General features: G+C 43.8%; 1 pseudogene; it reads left to right on the top strand.

The window, feature by feature from the left end:
* Positions 1-13,512: 13,512 nt before the first annotated feature.
* On the top strand, positions 13,513-13,630 carry LOC124623257 (annotated as a pseudogene).
* The last annotated feature ends 419 nt before the right edge of the window (positions 13,631-14,049 follow it).

Here is a 14,049-nt window from a genome sequence, read left to right as displayed (position 1 = left end):
AAATCCTTCGTCGTTTGTTGACTCTGTTGTGCGTTACTGTGTCACGTGACCACTCAGAATAAACTGAGTACTGGCGTCCCAGTGTTTGCTAGTGAAGTATAAAGATGATAGTTGTCATTTGTGGAGGTTGCATTCAACCAAGAACACGCAGTGCAACATCTTAATGCAGTGCAGATTGCAAGGGCGGTCTGTTTTATCCAAAACGAAAGAACTTTCGGTCGTGTTACCGCAGATGCCAATGCCTTTCCATGTGTCATGCTTAGATTCTGGTCACGCTACAGGGAGACAGGTCAGTACACAAGGGAAACTGGGAAAGGTCGCTGATACATTACAACCCAACGGGATGACCGATACCTGCCCGTCTCTCCGTTGTGGCGGATACCGTCAGATCTCAAAAGGGCCACTGGAGCAGCTATGTCCGATAAGACTGTAATGAACAGATTACAAGAAAAGTCTTTGTGACCCAGACGTCCTGTTCGAGTAGTCCGCTTACGCGACAACATTTGGCAGCTCGCCTTCAGTTCGACCATTCCCTTATCAACTGCCAACCGTCATTGGCGAAACGTGTTATTCACATATATTTGCTGACACAAAGTGACACCCGCGTTCGTGTGCGGAGACCTGTATAGAGCGGAACATGTCAAAGGTTGCCCAGGAAATCGACAGATTTCCCAGGTACTGCGATTTTGTGGAGAGGCTTCAGTGTTGACTGCCATACGGTTCCTTTCGTTGTCTATGATCGCCTTACCACCAGCCAGTAAATCGAACAAATCTTGTTGGACCATTGAGTGGCTGTTTCATTCGGTGGTGGCCCTGAATTCCATCTAATGCCAGGCCTGTATGGTGGGTATCATCAAGGATGTCTTGCGAGGCCTGAATGTTGAAGTAATGGATTGGCAGGTGGTAAGTCCCGAGGTAAACCCCATCGTAGACTATGTGTTCCAAAGTATTCGGATAACCCCAAGAACATACATTTTTCATATTAGGCGCATTGTGCTGCCACTCACTGTCAGTTACTTCCTAACAGAGACCTCATTAGCCATTAGACATCATGAGAGAGCTGAATGGGGCGGTCTGCGGAACTCACGGTCTTCGAACGTGGTCAGGTGATTGGGTGTCACTTTGTCAGACATCTGTGCGTGAGATTTCAAACTCCTAAACAACCTAGGTCCACTGTTTCCGATGTGATAGTGAAGTGGAAACGTGAACGGACAAGGACAGGACGAAAGCGTACAGGCCAACCTCGTCTGTTAACTGACACAGACCGCAGACAGTTGAAGAGGGTCGTAACGTGTAATAGGCAGACATCTATCCAGACCATCAGACAGGATTTCCAAACTGCTTTAGCGTCCACTGCAAATACTATGACAGTTAGGCGGGAGGTGAGAAAACTTGGATTTCATGGTCGAGCGGCTACTCATAAGCCACACATCACGCCGGGAAATGCCGAACGGCGCCTCGTTTGGTGTAAGGAGCGTAAACATTGGACGACTGAACAGTGGAAAAACGTTGTGTGGAGTGACCGATCATGATACACAATGTGGCGATCCGATGGCAGGGTGTGGGTATGATGCATGCCCTGTGAACGTCATCTGCCAGCGTGTGTAGAGTCAGCAGTAAAATTCGGAGGCGGTGGTGTTATGGCGTGGCCGTGTTTTTCATGGAGAGGACTTGCACGCCTTGTTGTTTTGCTTGGCACTGTCACAGAACAGGCCTACATTGATGTTTTAAGCACCTTCTCGCTTCCCACTGTTGAAGAGCAATTCGGGAATGGCGATTGCATCTTTCAACAAGATTGAACGGACTGTGGCGAAGTGGTTACTCGACAATAAGATCCCTGTAATGGATTGGCCTACACAGAGTCCTGATCGGAATCCTACAGAACACCTTTGGGATAATTTGGAACGCCGACTTCATGACAGGCCTCACCGACCGACATCTCCTCAGTGCAGCATTCCTTGAGGAATTGGCTGCCATTCCCCAAGAAACTTTCCAGCACCTGATTGAACGAATGCTTGCGAGAGTGGAAGTTGTCATCAAGGCTAAGGGTGCTCCAACACCATATAGAATTCCAGCATTACCGATGGAGGGCGCCAAGAACTTGTAAGTCATTTTCAACCAGGTGTCTGGATACTCATGATCACATAGTGTACATATGTGTGACATGATGGACGGATGTATTCGTGGTCGTCCTGTTCCATCAGACTCTCCAAGAACTCTCATGGGCTCTCATTGAAGAATGAGAACGGATATCACAGGGTGACGATACCACGGGATGACGTCCGTAAACGTATATGAAGCATGGCACGTAGGCGTCAGGCAGCGATAAACGCTCACGGAGAGCATGTACGTTACTGAATCAAAGTCCAATAAAAGGCAGATGGAATGAATGACTGTTCCCACTTTTTTCTCTACACCTCGGACATTTCAGTTATTTATGTAAACGATCGAGAATGTAATGATGTTTTGTGGTGTACTTAATTTTTGAAAGATAAAGGTGTCATTCGGTAACATACCCAGTCCTCAGTACATTGTTGCTCTGTGGAGTCTGGCAGACGCCCAAAGTCATGTTCCCCTAATGTAAAAACATGTGCAGAGAGTCGAATGAAATTAACTGAAAAAAGTAATTATACTAATATATGAAAAAACAGGAACAAAATTCCATTTCATTAGCTTCGAAACTTTGAACCGAACATAAGAATTTGTAAAGAAAGGGGAGAGACGAATTCACAAAACTAGTGACCATTTTCTCTGGGCGAAGGGCATAATTAGTAAATTAAGACTGAAATAAAGTGGTCACACACCGATTTAGAGATTATTTGTACATGCCAGTTCATCTACAAGCAATCCTTCAAATCTGATGGCGCCCTAAATTTATGTGGTGTAACTAAGGATCTGTTTAACAACGATCAATTTGGCTTTAGGGATGGTAATGTCACAAGAGAAATTGCACTTTGTAACTGAAGCAAGACTTACGAAAAATCAAGACACTTTCATAGGATTCGTCGACTCAGAAAACGCGTTTGGCAATGTAAAATGGAACAATAATGTATACGAAAGTCTCATAAAAAGATGTATAAGATTTTTCTTCTGAGTCATCAGTCTTCTGACAGGCCTGATGCAGCTCGCTACGAAAATTCCTGTTCTGTGCCAACCATTTCATCTCAGAATAGGTCAGGCACCCGACATCCTCAATTATTTGTTGGATGTAGTCGGATCTCTGTATTTGTTTACAGCTTTTAAACTCTACATTTCCCTCGATGGAAGTTACATCCTGACGTCTTAACACATGTCCTATCATCCCATTCCATTTTCTTGTCAGGGATTTCCATATATTGCTTTCCTCGTCGATTCTGTGGAGAAGCTCCTCATTCCTTACCTTATCGATCTATTTACTTTTCTGCATTCTTCGTAGCACCACAACATCCACACTAAAAGATTTCCTTTGTTCAGGAACGCCCTCTTTGCTGATCAACTTTTTATGTCGTCTTGCATCGTCTGTTCGTGATCTCCAATTCTGATGCTAAGCTTCTCGCAATTCTTGTTTCTACTAAGTCTCATTACTTTTGTCTTATTTTGGCATACTGTCACTTCACATTCTTTACTCATTAGACTGTTCAATCCACTCAACAGATTCTGTGGCTTCTTTTCATATTCATTAAGGACTGCAATGTCATCTACAGATCTCGTCATACATGTTCTGTCATCATGAATTTTAATCCCAACCTTTCTTTTATTTCCGTTACTCCTTCTTCTACGTGTATAATGAACACCAAGGGCGAACCTGTCTTACACCCATTTTAGTCCGCTTGGAGAAAAGCATCATATACACAGTTCTGTCTTACAATACATTCATTCGCTGCCGGTTTTGATCATGGACCATCTTCGCCGTGGAAAAAAATCTGTTGAGACAACTTCATATGGTCCATGATCGAAATTGGTTGTGAATAAATGTACTGTAACACAGCACCGTTTGTATCATGCATTTCTCCAAGTATATCGATGCCGTTGACAGTTGCCTGAAAAAAAAAAAGTATTCCGAGCACTTCGTTCTTGGTCTCCCAGTCTTATTGTCCCTCCTTGGTTCTTGTACATAATATCCATCATCTGCCTGTCCCAACAGCTTTCACCTATTTTTCTCAGAATTTTGAACTTTGGCACTATTTTACACTGTCGTATGCTATTTCCAGGCCGACAAATCTTAGAACATGTCTTGATTTTTCTTGCTTCCATTAGCAAGCACAACGTCAGGACAGCCTCTTTGATGCTTTGACGTTTCTTACAGCCAATTCATCTAATAGATCATCGATTTATTCCATTCTTCTATATATTGTTCATGTCATCAACTTGGATGCATGAGCCATTCAGCCGACAGCACACCAGCTCTCGCTCTTATCTGCCCTTGCTATCTTCAGAATTGTGTAGATATTTTTCCGAAAGCCTGACGTATGTCGCCTGTCTCAAAGATTGTGCACACCAACTGCAGTAGTCATATGGTTGCCAGTTGCCCCAGTGAAATTAGAAATTCTGATGGAATATTATATTCTTTTTTCCGTATTTAATCTCAAGTCTTCCAAGCTCTTTCGAATTCCGACTGGCCCTCTATCTCTTCTATATCGACTCCTGTTTCTTCTTCTATCAAGCCGGCCGGGGTGGCCGAGCAGTTCTAGGCGCTTCAGTCTGGAACCGCGCGACCGTTACGGTCGCAGGTTCGACTCCTGCCTCGGGTATGGAAGTGTGTGATGTCCTTAGGTTAGTTAGGTTTAAGTAGTTATAAGTTCTAGGGGACTGATGACCTCAGATGTTAAGTCCCATAGTGCTCAGAGCCATTTGAACCATTTTCTTCTATCACTTCATCAGATAAGTCCTCCCCTTCATAGAGGCTCTCAATGTACTCTTAGCATCCAGCCACACTTTCATCTCTGTTTAACAGGGAAATTCTGCTTGTACTCTTAATGTTGCAACTCTCGCTTTTCATTTCACCGAAGGTTCTTTTGACTTTTCTGTAATCTGAAGCAATCCTTCCAACCATCATTTGTGTTTTGAGTGATTTTTCCTGTAGCTAATTCGCCTTGGCTTCTCTGTACATATTTCATTCCTGAGTGATTTATGTTTCTGTATTTCATTTTGATCAGTTGAGGTAGTTGAGAGATTGCAGGGCACTCTCACTTCACCCTTCGTGTTCGTAGGGAATAGGATCTTTACTACGATTTGACTTCATACATTATGATGACATGGTGGGCAGTAGTTAATGGTCTTGTTTGCGTGCTCTAGGAAAGGAAATATGGTAAGCTTTACCTGCGTTCAAAGGAAGAGGGTGCCAACTTAAACGACTGCAGTAAAAGCATGGCGTTGGTGGGCTGAGAAAGCGCATTTTCTGGGGAACGGTGAGGAGACATTTCCAGATGGCCATGTGCCATGATCACAATGTGCAAAACACATTAAATTGGCGCCAGATGGGAGACATGCGTCCAGGTACATGGGCTAGCGCTGAGAAGTCGTCAACAGCTTATTGTAGGCTGGGAGTAAAGCTGAGGATGGCCCCTTGTTAGGGAGCAAGCCCCCAAAAGAAATGTAAACGTTCTGCAAATGTCCGTGGGACAGGGAAACTGGCGTCCAGACGTTCAGACTCTGTTTCAAGACATGTTTGTGAAAACACGAGGCTTTTGGCGAGCTTATGGCTGTTCTTTGGAAACTTTGAAATGGATGCAACAGGGGACATAACAAGCTGTTTATGGAGGGCTGTGCTTCCACCCTCTATTTTGTTAGCAAAAGACATGGCAAACGCGTGGAAAAGAGCCTGTGAAGCTGAATCTTTTTTCTGTTTTCTGCCAGTTAACTTTAAAGTCTCTGATCGGTAAAATTGGTTTGCAGTGCAAAGACCATTCTCCTAGCTAAAAATGTTCCAGCTCGTGATTGGCTTGTACGAAACTGCATGTCTCTATCTAAGCGGTGAGGCTTGTGTCCTTTGCTAGTCTGCGACTTAGAGCCTGTGCCAGTCATCTTATGAACCGTCTGAGGTACTGCTTACATCATCACAGTCACAATGAGTGATGCGTGGATGTATTAATTTGTCTTGAGTCGGCCTTCTAAACATTTGACACATTCCGACATGCACTGTCGTGGCACGGAGTCAAATTGGTTTGGCAGACCAGCAAATGGTTCCCCCTGCACACTGGAATCCGTCGGGTTTTCAGAGGCTCATAGGGAAGTACCTGCGTTCTGAAATAACTGAATGCCAGACCGCGTACTTGCATTTTGCCGGAACATGCATTTAATAACAAATTGCCGCCGCCCAGTCGCCGAATCCATCGTGGTGTGCTGCCTTGACCAGCAGGCGCGTAGAGTATTCGCGGCTGCGACGAAGGGCTCTAACATATATTTCTCAGCACCCTGTTCTTTCGAACCATATTTTTCTTTTTTTGTATAGTAGAATATAGATGCTTGCTGGTGGCGTAGTTATGTGCCATAACCTGGACTCACGTGTATGAATTCAGACAGAGTGATTAGTGTTCTGGTTAGTGTCATTTGTCGATCCCCAGCAGATCACTTTGAGCACCATAGATTCTATGTTAGTAAGGTGTTTGTTAAATAAAAATGTTTGTGTGATGTTTTTTTAATAATTTTGTTGTCTTGTCATGTTTAAGATGAGTAAATTGAGTGTCAATTAGACTGAAACTTCTCTCTGAGTTCTAATTAACAGTTCCTTCCCATTTTATTATTGCAGTCTAGATCTGAAACATAAGAAGTAGCTTTTCACTTGGTCTCCACTGCGTGGATCTTTTACTTCATTAACGATCATCTTCTTTCAAAGTTTTAATATTACCCAAGATTTTTCCTACGTTACCTTCCATCTGCAGCTTTGTCTGCCCAACACCTATGAGTGCTCATTTCGGTGATATTTGCTCCTCCTCAACAACACTGTTTACAGTGCTGTTCCTTATCGCAGTGTTCACATCTCTAGCGGAACTCAAACGTGCCTCGTCATTCTGCAGTGGTTCCGTACCCCAATTTCCTTTTCCCTTGTTCTTCCTGACGATTCTCTTAAATTTCACTTTACTCTTCATTATTACCGAATAGCGATCTATCTTCTCCGTATGCCTTACAATATCTGATTTTGAAATCTCTGCCTAACCATGGTGTAATCCGGCTAGAATTTTCCAGTGTCCTCCCCTTGTAGTTGAACAGAATATTCATTATTAATAGCTGAAATTTATTACAGAGCTCAATTAGTCTTTCTCCCCTCTCATTCCTGCTACCAAGCCTACATTCCCTCGTAGCTCTTTCTTCTACTCCGTCCTGTACCGCAGCATTCCAATCACCCTTGAGTATGAGATTTTGCGTTCCCATTCAGTATCCTCAAATACTTTCTCTTCGTCTTCGGCTTGCGACGTGGGCATGTATACCTGAACTATTGTTGTCGGCGTTGGTTTGTCGGGTATGTATGCCTGAATTATTGTTGTCTGTGTTGGTTAGCTATCGAATCTGATAAGAACAACCCTATCACTGAACTATTCACAATATCTCTCTCTCTGCCCAAGCTTCCTATTCAAAATACACATTTGCTGCTGCTGTTTATATTAGCGTACATCCTTCCGCCTAGAAACATCATCTTTCCTTCTTAATTCTCTGACCTGCACTATGTCTAGATTGAGCCTTTGTATTTTCCTTGTCAGATTTTTTAGCTTCCCCGCAATATTAAAATTTATTACATTCCACGCTCTGAGTCGTAGAGTGTTGCCCTATCGTTGGTTATTCCATCTGTTGCTCGTGGTCTTCTCCCCCGCGGCAGTCTGCTAACGGAGATCCGAATGGGAAGTTAATCCCTAATATTTTGGGAAGTAAAACATATCATATAAAAGGACCCCTTATTTTTTTAGCTTATGATGAAATAAATACTATGTATGTGTGCTGTATGGTGAAAAAGAAACGTAATGTCCTCTATAAGAAATTAATACTGAGTGTAACGCAAAGACTGTTTTCGCGAGAAATATCAAGCGTAACTTATAAACTTCTTTCAGTTTCCTTTGAAAAAGCAAAGTTTGGGTAGCATGAATTCCTCTTCTCGTAAATCAATTCAGTTGTCACTTGAGCAGCGATCAGATGGTTCAAATGGCTCTGAGCACTATGGGACTTAACAGCTATGGTCATCAGTCCCCTAGAACTTAGAACTACTTAAACCTAACTAACCTAAGGACAGCACACAACACCCAGCCATCACGAGGCAGAGAAAATCCCTGACCCCGCCGGGAATCGAACCCGGGAACCCGGGCGTGGGAAGCGAGAACGCTACCGCACGACCACGAGATGCGGGCGCAGCGATCAGAGGTACGTGTTGGGTGTCCTGTGTAACTTCTGATTATTACCGAATATTAATGGTCACATTTTTGTTAAATGTGTCCCCAGTTGTAGAATTCCTTAGAAAGAATGCATTTTTTGGGTGGAAGTCGTTATAATATACGTGTGGCATGCGTAAGATGGATTCTCTCTCTCTCTCTTTTTAGATTACCCCATTGTCAAAACGCATAATGTTTTTAGAGAAGGCTCGTCCTCACAGATAGGATGCAGGAAAGCTTAATATTGTATTAATAAACTACAGAAGCATTCAAGGAAAGATCGCAGGATTAGTATATCTTATTGAAGGAGTAGAAAGTTGGTTGCAAACCTTTCTCTTTTATGAAAATGCAGATTATACTCATGTATGTTAATGATAATTGGTCAAAAATGAAAACTGGTTGCAAAAAAGTTGTCACCCCCATCGTCTTAGGAGGTTGCTGGTTCGTACCCCCAAAGTATTTCTTTCCAGATGGGTACTAATATGTATACCAAATTTCCGTTCCTTTGACAACGTATGCACATGTCAGATACGTTTAACAGTGTTTTTATGATAATAAACTACAGAAGCATCCAAGGAAAAATCCCAGAATTAGTATATATTATTGAAGGAGCAGAAAGTTGTTTGCAACAGGAAGTCAACAGCAACGAAATCCTAGGTTCATATAGGAAAATCTGTGGTAAAGGCTGGGTTAGTCGCCAATAGTGGTGGCGTATTTATTGTGGTAAAGAACTCGATAATATCAAGCGAGATTACCACGGTTTCCGAATGTGGCTTGAACTGGATGAAGTTAAGCATCAACGGTCGGTCAAAAATGGTAATCGAAGGCTTTTACAAACCGTGTGCCTCAGGAGGTGTAGTGATAGAGCGCATCAGAGTGAATTTTCAGAATATTGGTAATTTTCCTGATCAGGCTGTTGCAATAGGGGATGACTTCAGCAAATCAGAGGCATAGCTTGGGAGTGCAATGTTAATCAAAACTGGTGCCACGAGCAGGGATTCAAATGACATTTTCTGAACGTCTTCCTGAAAATAGCTTCGAGCAGATAATTAGGGAACTAAAAGGTGACGGTAACGCCTTAGACCTCCTATCAACAAATAGACCTGAACTTAATTAACCATTTAACTTAGAGGAAGTTATCAGTGACCATAAGACTGTGATAGCAGCTATGACTATGATGTTTACAAGCAGTTATATGAAAGGCAGGTGAGTACTTTTGCTTAGCAAAAGCGACAGTATACAAATTGCAGAGTATGTGAGCAGTCAGCATCAAATATTCAGTGATGATATTCCATTATACAACGGAAAAAAATAAAAGCATCGTTTAGTATGTCTTTGACAAATATGTTACGAACGAAGTTCTAAGGTATTGGAAAGTTAGAAAACTTATTGTAAACAAAGAGAACTTAAACAGAAACTCAAGAGAAGTCAAAACCTAGCTGATGAACAGAAGCTGAACGAAGAAAAAATGAGCGTGAGGACAGCAATCAGAGAAGCGTTCAATGAATATGAAAGTAAAATTTGTCAACCGATCTTACGTAAAATCAGTAATCGGTTCGAAATCATCGTTCCATTCATTCAATGACCATAATGGCACCAAAACGAAAGATAGCGGAGAGAAGATGGCCGAAATACTGAACTCGGTCTTCCGATGTTGTTTCACCGCGGAAGCTCGTAACACGGTCTCTCCTTTCAGACATCCTATGGACGTCGAATTGACAGACGAAGGGATAGAACAAGAACTACAATTGCTTAGTAGTGGAAAGACCATCTGTCCATCCTCCTCTCCCCCTCTCTCTGCCCATCTCCTCCTCTTACCTTTCGCTGTCCGTTTGCCATTTCCCCCTCTCTCATAATCTCCGCCTCTCCCCAGTCTGTGTCCAGTTCCTCTTTCTCCCTCTCCGTCTGTCCATCTCCTTCTCCGCGTTGTCACCCCCATCGCAATAGGAGGCAGCTGGTTGGTACCCCTACAGTATTGCTTTCGAGATGGTAAGCAATATGTATACTAAATTTCCGTGGCTTTGACAACGTATGCACATATCACATACTTTTAACAATGTATTTCACACACATTTCACCTGCATCTCTAGAGAATTTCGCCCAGCAGTTTTTCACATAGCTCAACGTTTATAACGTCATGTCTCCTGTACAGTGTGTCGTACAACAATATTGTTTTAAAAATGCATTCAGCGGCATATGTGGATACTGTCTGCAAAATGTTTCACAAGTACAGTTAAGAGTACAGAAGTAATAGATTAATACAGCAGTTTTACTGCATGTACAGTCAAAGGGTGTAAGGGATAACATTTTAGTGGGGGTTGTGTGGGTTGTCAGAGAGAAAAAGTTTCATAAAGGTTCGAAAATATGGGTAACGTTTGTTGTAAACCGTTATTCCAATCTGAAATACTGGGTTAATAAAATGTGAGTATTCGCGAGTCATGGACTACTCTTACTTTTCCCGCGCCACTGCCGGCCGGAGTGGCCGTGCGGTTCTAGGCGCTACGGTCTGGAGCCGAGCGACCGCTGCGGTCGCAGGTTCGAATCCTGCCTCGGGCATGGATGTGTGTGATGTCCTTAGGTTAGTTAGGTTTAAGTTCTAGGGGACTGATGACCACAGATGTTAAGTCCCATAGTGCTCAGAGCAATTTGAACCATTTGAACCTACTTTTCATTCTTACAAGGGAACCTCCCCATCGCACCCCCCTCAGATTTAGTTATAAGTTGGCACAGTGGATAGGCCTTGAAAAACTGAACACAGATAAATCGAGAAAACAGGAAGAAGTTTTGTAAAACTATGAAAAAAATAAGCCAAATATACAAACTGAGTAGTCCATGCGCAAGATATGTAACATCAAGGGGAATGTGAGTTCAGGAGCACCGTGGTCCCGTGGTTAGCGTGAGCAGCTGCAGAACGAGAGGTCCTTGGTTCCAGTCTTCCCTCTAGTGAAAAGATCACTTTCTTTATTTTCGCAAAGTTATGACCTGTCTGTTCGTTCATTGACGTCTCTGTTCACTGTAATAAGTTTAGTGTCTGTGTTTTGCGACCGCACCGCAAAACCGTGAGATTAGTAGACGAAAGGACGTGCCTCTCCAATGGGAACCGAAAACATTTGATCGCAAGGTCATAGGTCAACCGATTCCTCCACAGGAAAACACGTCTGATATATTCTATACGACACTGTTGACGGCATGTGCGTCACATGACAGGAATATGTTGTCGACGCACCTTACTTGTACACTTGGCGATTGGGTAAAAAGATTCTTCTACCTTGCCCGATTTAGGTTTTCTTGTGGATGTGATAATCACTCCCAAAAATGTGATGAACACATAAGAGTTTGTCACATAAACTGCAACAAATGAATGCAACAGTTTCACAGTCGCTCAGTTTTCCCTGTGCTCTGTCAAAACATATGTTTTTAACGTTTTCAATTTTTTCCGTGCGTAGACCGTCAAATCCTGCATATGTCCAAGCATATCTGAACATGTCCTGGAATTTTGGAGAGCGATGTTGATTATGTGTGAGTGCCAGAACTTTCATAATTGTCTGAAAATAAAAAATTAAACTTTTCACTCGAGGGAAGACTTGAACCAATGTCCTCGCGTTCCGCAGCTACTCACGCTAACCACGGGACCACAGTGCTCCTGCGCTCACATTATCCTTGATGTTGCCTATCTTGCGCATGGACTACTTAGGTTGTATATTTTGCTTATTTTTTTCATAGTTCCACACAACTTCTTCCTGTTTTCTCAATTGATCTGTGTTCAGTTTTTCAAGGCCTATCCACTGTGCCAACTTATAACTAAATCCGAGGGGGATGCGATGGGGAGGTTTCCCTGTTAGCCCCCTCCTCGTACAACGGTACTTTCCAGACTGAAACGCGGACTGAGAGTTCGTGTTGTCCTCGTCATTTCATCATTATTCCTGAACGTGGCGAGATTGGACTGTGTAAAGATTGGGACATTGTATGGGCGCTGATAACTGCGCAGTTAAGCGCCCCAAAAGCCAAACATTATCCTCAGCATCATCATCATCATCATCATCTAGACCATAAGCATTATGTCAACTAAGTCTGGTTCAGTCCGTTCAGTGGTTTAGGGGGGAAACATGGAACATACAGTATATATGAAGGTTCTTCAATAAGTAATGCAACACACTTTTCTACTGAAAGCAGAGTGGTTTTATTCAGGATTCCAGTACGCCATATGATTCTTCTCTATTCTGGCCACAAAACCCTGTTTTTCAACATAAACTTCGTTCAATGTGGCGGCCTCACGCGTGGCAGGATCTGTACACCTGCATGGCACCACCCACTGTACCGGTCGACGTCAGAGCCATCGTCTTACTGCACAGAACCGCCCGGTGACCCACGTGCTGCTTCCCGCGGAGTGCATCCTTTACTCGGCCAAACAGATGCAAGTTGAAATGCACCAGATCCGGGCTTTAGAGTGGATGAGGAAGAACAGTCCAATAAAGTTTTGTGAGCTCCTCTCGCGTGCACAGACGTGTGAGAGGCCTTGCGTTGTCGCGGAGAAGGAGAAGTTCATTTGCATTTTTGTGGTGATGAACACGCTGAAGTATTTCCCTCAATGTCCTGAGGGTAGCACAATTCACTGCACCATGAGAGAGGACATCCAAGAGAATAACTCTTCAGAGTCCCAGAAGACCGTCGCCATGACTTTACCGGCAGATGGTGCGGCTTTGAGCTTCTGCTTCGGAGGGGAGGTGACGCGGGGACACTACATGGATTGCCGTTTCATTTCCAATTCTATGTTTCATTGCCTGTGACGATGTTTGACAAAACATTGTCACCATCAACCTCGAAACGCGCAAGCAACTCCGCACAGGTGGTCTTTCGTTGCTCTTTATGGTCTTCCATGAAGCTGCGGGGAACCCTGCGGGGCCGGCCGCAGTGGTCTAGCGGTTCAGGCGCTCAGTCCGGAACCGCGGGACTGCTACGGTCGCAGGTTCGAATCCTGCCTCGGGCATGGATGTGTGTGATGTCCTTAGGTTAATTAGGTTTAAGTAGTTCTAAGTTCTAGGGGACTGATGACCGCAGATGTTAAGTCTCATAGTGCTCAGAGCCATTTGAACAATTTTTGAACCCTGCAGGTATCTTCGACCATAAATATAGTAGACTGGCCCTGACGTCATTTTCGTGGCTCCAACATCTCTGGGGCAACGGCCTTGCCGCAGTGGATACACCGGTTCCCGTCAGATCACCGAAGTTAAGCGCTGTCGGGCGTGACCGGCATTTGGATGGGTGACCATCCTGGCCGCCATGCGCTGTTGCCATTTTTCGGGGTGCACTCAGCCTCGTGATGCCAATTGAGGAGCTACTCGACCGAATAGTAGCGGCTCCGGTCAAAGAAAACCATCATAACGACCGGGAGAGCGGTGTACTGACCCCACGCCCCTCCTATCCGCATCCTCAGCTGAGGATGATACGGCGGTTGGATGGTCCCGATGGGTCACTTGTGGCCTGAAGACGGAGTGCTCAACATCTCTGGGCTGAAGTCACGTGAATGTTGGCAAAACATGGTTGTTTCATGTTACGCTTATGGGTGTACTCAGCGTTTTGTCGGGGGAAATGGCATTACATTTGCAGATGCGTTTATTGAAATCTGCTGAAGTGACTTTTATATGTTTTTTACACTTGAAATAGAGTATCACGTAAATTAAAGTGTTGAAAGTGATGCCTGTAAAGTCAGACT

This window comes from Schistocerca americana, chromosome 7 (assembly GCF_021461395.2).
Source record: "Schistocerca americana isolate TAMUIC-IGC-003095 chromosome 7, iqSchAmer2.1, whole genome shotgun sequence".
NCBI classification, from domain to species: domain Eukaryota; kingdom Metazoa; phylum Arthropoda; class Insecta; order Orthoptera; family Acrididae; genus Schistocerca; species Schistocerca americana.
This window is presented reverse-complemented; position numbering and strand designations above follow the sequence as displayed.